The sequence below is a fragment of the Tupaia chinensis genome, unplaced genomic scaffold (assembly GCF_000334495.1).
Source record: "Tupaia chinensis unplaced genomic scaffold, TupChi_1.0 Scaffold000195_1, whole genome shotgun sequence".
Lineage (NCBI taxonomy): Eukaryota > Metazoa > Chordata > Mammalia > Scandentia > Tupaiidae > Tupaia > Tupaia belangeri.
In genome coordinates, this window is record NW_006159670.1 from 553,389 (window position 1) to 562,312 (window position 8,924).

Sequence of the window (8,924 nt, forward strand, 5' to 3'; positions counted from 1 at the left end):
CGGGGCCCCCCAAACCCCCCCCCCCCCCAGATCCCTTTCCTGTCAAAGCCCCCAGTCCCCACCCTCTCTGCATCTGCCCCTTTCCACCTTTGGAAAGGGAGTAAACCTTTTTCTGTCCACGTGCTCTGAGTCCTGCACCACAGTTCACGCCCACACGGACTTCCTCACCTGGTCGGGATACGTCAGTCTGCCCGCTGAGAAAGGCTTGCCGGCTTCATTAACCAGCCTAGCGGTATGGTGGTGGTCTAGCCGTGAGCGCTGGAGAAGCAGCTTGGAAGAATCCAGTGTCAGTTGTCCTGCAGGCAGATTCCTCTAAGTCAGACCAGCTGTGACCGGACGCCCTGTCACCTCTGCACCTCAGCATGCCCCTACCTCGAGTGTCGCAGCCCCGAGAAGTCACTCATGGTAGCCGTTACAACGCATTGTCTCTTCACCCCTTCCTCCCGGTAACCACCTTCCCCTAGAGGCGGAGCCTCAGGGAAGGACCAACCCAGTGGCACGGTGCCTTTGCCAGACCTCGGATCTCACAACTAACCGATGCCCTCTCAACTCACCTCTGGCCTTCCAGTAAGAAGATGTGGCTCTGGTGGTCAAGGTGGCTGGATCCCATGTGGCCAACTGTGCGGTCCAAGTCCTGGACCTGGCAGCTCTAGAAACACCCTGGGCCTGTATGCTCGTGTGCCTGAAATCTCGAAGAAGGGAGAGGTGGAGAGGGGCTGAGGCATGACCATGCCCAGTGCGGCTTTATCGCTTCCATTCTTTCTGTCTCTCTGTTGCTCTGAGCACACAAGCCCTCTGGCAAAAACAAAACAAAACAAAAACCTTTTTTTTTAAGAGGTTTTTGCTATAGGGCATGTGCGTTCACCAGAAAGACAGAGACAGACAGAAAGTGAGAAATCACCCCCCGGGGGGGATGGCCAAGCCACAATCCCTTCTCCTCCATTCTCCTCTCAGGATCTTGGGCATGCATGCACACGCGCCCGGCGTGAGTTTAAGTCACCGGGTCTGAGACTCGAACCGCAGTCTACTACCTGGGAGTCCAGCGACATAGCCATTACGCTAACTGCTGGCCCCACGCCTGGTGTTGAGTTTTAAGCCGCCGGGCCGGGGACTCAAACTCAACTATGTGGGAGTGCAGCAACATAACCATCATGCCATCTGCTGGTCCGAGTTGATCAAATCTTAGCACAATTTAAATCAGGCAGTTGTCCCAGACTTCCGGACAACTCCAGGTAGCCTCACGGCCAGAAAGGAACGTGAGGCATCCAGGAGGAGACGGGTGTGCGGAAGCGACAGTGAAGGGAGGCGGCAGGGAACCCGCGAGGCTGGTTACGTCCTGACATCCCAGGAGGAAGCATGGGAAGGGGGGACAGGCTAGAATGGACACTCCACATTGCACTGTATTTCTTTTTAGACTTTCGTGCATGTGTCACCTAGCCATTACAGAAATACATTTGGTCTTCTTGCCAGAGAGAACACCCGATCGAGGAGTGTCACACTGCCATCCTTCCCCTCACTCCTCCTCCCAGCAGGATTCGGGGCACACACGCACACATGCCCGGCATGGTTTTCAAGCCATTGGAACAGGATCCAAACCGTGGTCAGCCCGTGGGACCCAGCCCCCAAGGTACACCACTATAAACACATTTTTTAAATCTTTAAAAGACAAGGTATAGTTTGTGACCTCATCCTTTTTAATCATTTATTTAATTTTATTTATCTTTTTTAATTTTCTACAGGGCACATGCACTCACCAGAGAGAGCGAGAAAGTGAGAAAGCAAGCCACCAGGTCCTGGAGTCAGACAGCAGTTGACCACGTGGGAGTCCAGCGCCTTTGCCGCCATGCTGCCTGCTGGCTCCTGGCCACGTCTTTCTATGTGGACGTGCAGAGAGGAAGGGTAAACAGAACTATGGACGACCAGCCCTCTGCGGCGGAGCTGTGCGCCAGTCTGGGTTTGTTTCGTTCTCTCTCTTCCTCTTTTTTTATTTTTTATTTTGGGGGGGGGGGGTAGAGGGTGCATGTACTCACCAGAGGGAGACAGAGAAAGAGGTGAGACCGCCTCCCAGGGGACGTGGGCATGCCACAACTCCTGTTCCTCCATCTCCCCCTTCATCCGGGACTGGGCAAACACGTTAACCCACTCGGCATGTTTCTCAAGCCACCAGGTCCGGGACTCGAACTGTGGGCTCAGCCATGTGGGATCTGGCTGCCTTAACCACCGGGACACAGAACCAGCCCTGTTTTGTTGCTATACATTTCCTTGTGCAAATATCTTTACTGTAACCAGATGCCTCTTTTTCATTTTAATTTCATTAATCTTATGAATTAGTAAACCTAGAATAAAGACTACAAGGTGGTCGCGCTGGAGTGCTGAGAGGGACGAGGCCAGGGAAATCTGCACTGGCAGCCCGGGCGCTCGGGGAGGCCAGCGAGGTGCAGAGGCCGGCTCCAAGCCCTCGGGTCCTCTCACCGTGAGCCTGTGCTTGGCTTAAGCCTTCCCCCCCCACAGGGCCAGATGGTGGCATGGTGACACCAGTCTGGAGGGTGACCCACCAGGTGTGTGTTCAGAGACTCTCCTGAACACACCAGGCGTGTGCAAGCTGCGATCTGAGGCCGGGGCAGGGGTACACTGCAAGTAGAGGATGCTGTTGGGGGTGTCTGTCACTCAGCCTCTCTGTCTCTCTGCCTCTCCGTCTCTCTGCCTCTCTGCCTCTCTGTCTTGCACATGGAAGAAAGAAATGAGCATACCAGGAAGGAAGGAGGAGGAAGGAAGGGAGGAAGAAAAAAGCAAGGAAGCCCTGAAACAGCAGGGCGGTCTTGGGAGAAGCTCCCTGTGAAGCCGGTAATACCTGGAGGCTTTTCACTAAGTGGGATCTAGGGCTTCGGTCCTCGGAAGAGACGCGAGCTGGTGAGTGGCCTGGGAAGAGCAGAGAGCTGGTGAGTGGCCTGCCTGGGGAGCCAGAGGCAGCAGGCCCTTCCCCATTTCTCTCTTTGTCTCTGTCTCTCTCCCCAGCAAGCACATGCTCCTCCTGGCAAAAAATTGAGGGAAAAAATATATTTTAAAAAAGGCATTAAAATAGTGATTGGGCCAAGCGGACCTGATCTCATGAACAGATTAATCCCATTATCACAGGAGGCACCAGCTGCTGGAGGAGTCCAGGCCTCTGCTAGCTTGTTCTTCCTCCAGTGCGCCCGCCCTTCCACCCGCCCCGATCCGGATCCGTGCAGCACAAAGGCCCCGCTCCCAGCCTGCAGCACCGCCGCCTAGTAGCCTCCTGCTGTGTATGTTACCCGGGTCCAGATGGGAAGCACACACGGAGGCCTGGCCCAGCCGCCCAAGGTGAGGAGTGACCTCGGCTAATCCACTTCCTCGAGGTCCAGAGCATGCTTTATGCACACCGCATTTGTCGTCGGCGGTGGTGACTTTATAAACAATTCCACTGGATGCACTGCGCCTGAGATCTGGAGGCAACTTGATGAAAGCTAATCCTGTCCCGTCATGCTATTACAGATGGGGCCAACAGGTGGCGTGGTGGTTAAGGCACTGAACTCCCACATGGCTGACCAAGTTTCTAGTCCCAGACCTGGCAGCTTGCTTTTTCACTTTCTCTCTCTCTCTCATACATGTGCCCTATACCAAATTAAATAATGATAATTAATAAGATTAGATAAGTAATTATTGAAAACAATCTTTAAAAGCATGGATGTGCAACTGTGAAAATTATATAACAGATGAAATAATTGAGACACAAAGAGATAAGCTGTATATTTGCGGCAGTGTTGGATTTGACAACAGAGCTCCTGTGTGCGAGTCTTACTTCACGGCTTTCTCTTCATTTATAATCACCACTACTGTAACATAAACCCACCAAAATTCCAGGGAAGTATGAAATTAATTTAAGCCTTGCTGCATGTACATATAACATATATGGATCAGTACTATATATCCGAATGTGTGTGGTCCAGGTTGCAGATAAGATAAAGGAGTTACTGGGCCTAGCAGTTGGCATAATGGCTATATTGCTGGACTCCCACGTAATCGGCCGTAGTTCAAGTCCCAGACCTGGTGGCTTAAACTCATGCCAGGTGCGTGTGCCCAAGATCCCAAGAGGAGAATAGAGGAGAAGGGATTGCGGCATGGCCGTCCCCACTGGGGAGTGATTTTGCCCTTTCTCTCTGTGTCTCTCTCTGTCCTTCTGGCAAGCACACGTGCCCTATAGCCAAAACCTCTCAAAAAAAAAAAAAAAAACAGATAAAGTAGTTATTAAGGGGGGGATATATCCAATCATAGTCAAATTACTCTCTATATATACAAGTGTGTATATATATATATATATGTAATATGTATTTATTTATTTATTTTTAGTCATTCACTGTCCATCAATACAATATACAAAATGAGATTTTCCATACAGTATACATTGTGTAGGATACATGTTATCAACAATAATTTTCTATTCCTTGTTTCTTATATATTTTGCTTTTTATTTCCCCCCTTGATTTCTTACCTCTCACCCTCTGCCAACTCCCCTCCTTCTCCCACCCTCTGTCTCTGGAATGTACAGTTGTTTTCCATGCCTTCTTTTCCCCATATTTTATTGATTCACTAAAGATCTTAATTAATTTAAAGACATTTAATAGCAAGCACAGCTGATATACACATATTTATGAATGCATGTCTGACTTTAGGCATAAACCTCAGTGAGTAAAGTGAACATACTATAAAGTGGCACCTCGCTGGGGCTATATAGCTTACTGCAGTCATTAAATAGGTATTAATAGCTATTTTTTAATTTCAAAAAAAGTTTTAGTTTTAATAGATCAAAATCAAAAAATGTTAAGAGAAATTTGCTTAAAACTTAAAGCCAGGAAAAAGATTAGGATTCAGTTCAAATAGTAGGTGGATGACCCTATCAACAGTTCAAGAGAAGACAAAAATCCTTAAAGATGGAAGTCAAAGCATCGAAGAAAATCAGTAATGTTTTAGTCTAAAGTAAATTCTCTTTCACTAGTTCAGCCTCACGTAGTTAATCTCTCTTCTATTGAATTTGCAGCGTTACTGTGGTCTGATCTTTGCATTTAGACTCTGGAAGTTAACATTCAACTCCAGACCTGTCCCTACCATTAGACTGGCCATTCTCTTGGTTGTTCCATGTACTCTTATTTCTGTGTCTGACTTTGATTTTCCTGGGATAGCACTCCCTTCAGCACTTCTTGGGGGGAGTTAGTCTGGTGTTGATAAATTCTTTCATGTTTTGTTTATCTGAGAATGCTTTTGTCTTTTTTTTTCCTCCCATATGAAAGATAATCCTGCTGGGCATGGTATTCTTGGCTGAAATTGTTTTTCGCTTAACACTTTGAGTATATTTTCCCACTCTTCCCTTGCTGGTGTTGTTTTCAATGAGAGGTCCCTTGTTAGCCTGATGGGATAACCTTTGAAAATAATGATCTTTCTTGCCAATTTTAGTATCTTGTCTCTGTCTGTGGCTTTGGTCAACCTGGCTATGATGTGCCTGGGGAAGATCTTCCTGGGTTGAGTCTATTTGGGGTCCTTTGCATTTCTTGGGTCTGGGTATTTGAGTGCTTCTCTCGGTTTGAAAGTTTTCTTCCAGAATTTCATGGGATAGATTATCAATGCCTTATTAGCTTATTCACCTTCTGGGATACCGAGGAGCTGGATGTTTCGGGGGTTAGTGGTATCTAACATTACTTGTATGTTATTCTCATTTTCTAGGGTTATTTTCTCAATCTTTTTGATGAATTTCTCTAGGTCAGAGGTTCTATCTTCTACCTCTGAGATTCGATCTTCTGCATGATCGAAGTCTGATTTTGATATTCTCAGGGGAAGTTTTGATTTCCTGTATTACAGCCTTCATCTCTAATGTGGATCTCCTCTTTCAGATCGTGCAAGAACTTCCTCACTGCCTGGAACCCGTGTCTCTTTTCTCCTGCATCTCCTAGAACTCGTTGTCACTCTTCTCTTGCTTCTCTGTTAGCTTTGTCACTAAGAATATTTTAAATTCTTTATCTGACATTTCCATGAGTTCCCTTGAATTCTCTGTAGAGCATGAGAAGTTACTCTTTTCCCTTAGAGGAGAGAGATTTTCTTGGTTTCTCATATTTCTTGTGCCTCTGTGGTGGTTTCTGGCCATCTGACGGATTATACAGGTTTTTTTTTTTTTTCTATTGTTTTGGAGTTAAATCTGAGCAATCGGAAGAATGCAGAAGGAGGTGACCTGCAGTCTGTAAACAGTGCCGTTTTTCTTCCTGTGCACAGCTGATTCCATGGAAATTGAGGATTAATCTGACCCTAAAGTATCCAGATATTTGGTTACTGAGCACCTAGACCTGCCTAGAAACTCAGTGTGTGGAGCAAAAAAGTGAGAAAGGTAAAAAGAAAAGGAAAAGAAATAGAACAAAAAAAAAAAAAAAAAAGAAAAAAAAAAAAGACAAAAACAATAAGAATGTTTTTGTAAAAAAAAAAAATGAGAACCACACTAATGAGGCTGCTCAGAACTCCAATGCAGATGGCTGCCAACTGGTTTATCCCATGGAGCAGGGGAAGGTCAGAATTAGAAAGACAAAAGAGCAGCAGAGAGACAAGTTTAAAAAATAAAAAATATTAAAAAGAGCAAGAGAAAGATGGAGAGAGACAGAGAGATAAGTAGGGTGCTCTATCCTGGCTCCTGGCCAGACTGGGCAGCAGGAGGGTACAGTCGGGCAGAGGGTCTTCGGTGGTCGGAATCCCTGAATGGGGCCACTCCGGACTCAAACACAGATGGCTGCTGATTGGTTACCCTGGCTCCTGGCTAGACTGGGCAGCAGGAGGGTGCAGTCTGGGCGGAGGGTCTTCGGTGGTCTGAATCCTCATTTTTTTTAGAGAAAGAAATTTTTGCTATAGAACACTTATGCTCACTGGACAGAGAGAGACAGACAGAAAGCAAGACGTCAACCCCCAGAGGGGATGGCCATGCTATAATTCCTTCTCCTCTATTCTCCTCTCAAGATTTTAGGCACCCATGCACACGCACCCAGCATGAGGTTTTTCAGGGGCTTTGTGTGTGTGTGTGTGTGTGTGTGTGGTTTTTTTTTAGAGAGATTTTTGCTATAGGGCGCATGCACTCACCAGAGAGACAGGGAGAGACAGAGAGACAGAAAGCAAGAAATCATCCTCCCAAGGGGAATGACTGTGTCACAATCCCTTCTCCATTCTCCTCCTGGGATCTTCGGCATGCACACACACTCACCTGGCATGAGTTTTAAGCTGCTGGACTGGAACAACTTGAAATGTGGTCGTCTATGTGGGGGTTCAGCAATGTAACCATTATGCCATCTGCTGGTCTCTCAAATTACTCTATTTTATTGAGTCTAAGCTGCCATGGATTATGTCGGTAACTTTTATTTACTGCTAAGAAAGAAAAACACTGCCAGTTCATTGAAGACACCATGGATTATAGGACATACCCCAATTTCAGAAATGTTAAAATGGGGCCAGCCAGCAGTATTGTGGGTAAGGCGGCAGCATCCCACACAGCTGACTGCAGGGTTTGAGTCCCAGGCCCAGCGGCTTGAGAAATACACCAGGCACGTTTGAATGTGTGCCCAAAACCCTGACAAGGGAGGAGAAGGGATTGAGGTATGGCCAGCCCCCATAAGAAGGGCTTTCTCACTCCCTTCTCACTCTCTGTCTCTCTTCACCAAGCACACGTCCTATAGCAAAATAAAATAATAAAATAGTTAAAATGTTTTCAAAACGTCATCTTGAGAATTGAAAATATTAAGATCATGTTTGTATTATTCTCTTCTGCCAAAACAGCATTTGTTTATATACTTTAAGAGAGATTTTTGCTATAGCGTGCATGCACTCTCTGGAGAGACAGGGAGATATAAAGTGAGAAATTGCCCCACAGGGGGATGGCCATGCCACAGTCCCTTCTCCTCCATTCTCCCCTTCGGATTTTGGGCATGCACACACATGCAATATGCCCGGTGTGAGTGTCAAGCTGCCAGGTCTGGGACTCAACCGCTGTTGACTACGTGGGAGTCCAGTGACATAACCATCACACTATCTGCTGGTCCCCCAAACCAGAAATTTAAGGTTACTAATATCTCCATGTTAGTACTCTATCTATCAGTAAATGTTAAACGGAGGGCCACGTGCAAACATTTTTCTGTAGCAGATAGGCGTACAAAAGAATATACGTAGGTAATTTTTTTTTGTAAATCAAATGTCAGGATGTTTGTGGAAACTCAACCCAAACCAACCTCTAACATAAAGAGGGGCTACTGCCAAGTTCACAGCATCATCCAAGCAGAGATGATGGTGGATCTCTGTGTCCCTCACCTCCACCCCTCCATGTCCTGGCCTGGGACTCACTCTGGCTCCCCTGGATGCAGTCAGATGCCGGAGGTTCCAGACTCACACCTGCTCACCACAGCATCCTGCAGCCGAGGGAGCACCATTTGAACTTCCCTAGTCGGAACCCAGGGCTCATCCCCTGGGCCAGCCTGAGTCACAAGCGGGTTCAGCGACATCCTCAGAGCATGGGTTCCAGAGCCAGCTGCCCGTGGCCAGAGCCCACCAGGCCACTCCTCCCAGTTCTGTGCCACTGGCAGCACCAGGGATTCTAGCAGCGGCTTCACAGGGCTGTTTGAGAATGAAGAAGGTGCCTGCAGAGCTTAGGACAATGCCTGGCACTTAGTAAATTAGCCAGTGCTAGGAATGTGGTGCTGGTAGTGGTGATGGTGTGTTGTTGTTGTTGTTGGTGGTGGTGGTGGTGGTAATGGTGGTGGTGACAGTGGTGGTGGTGGTGATGATGGTGGTGGTGATAGTGGTGGTGGTGGTAGTAGTGGTGGTGGTGGTGATGGTGGTGATGATGCTGGTGATGGTAATGGTGGTGATGATGGTAATGGTGGTGATGA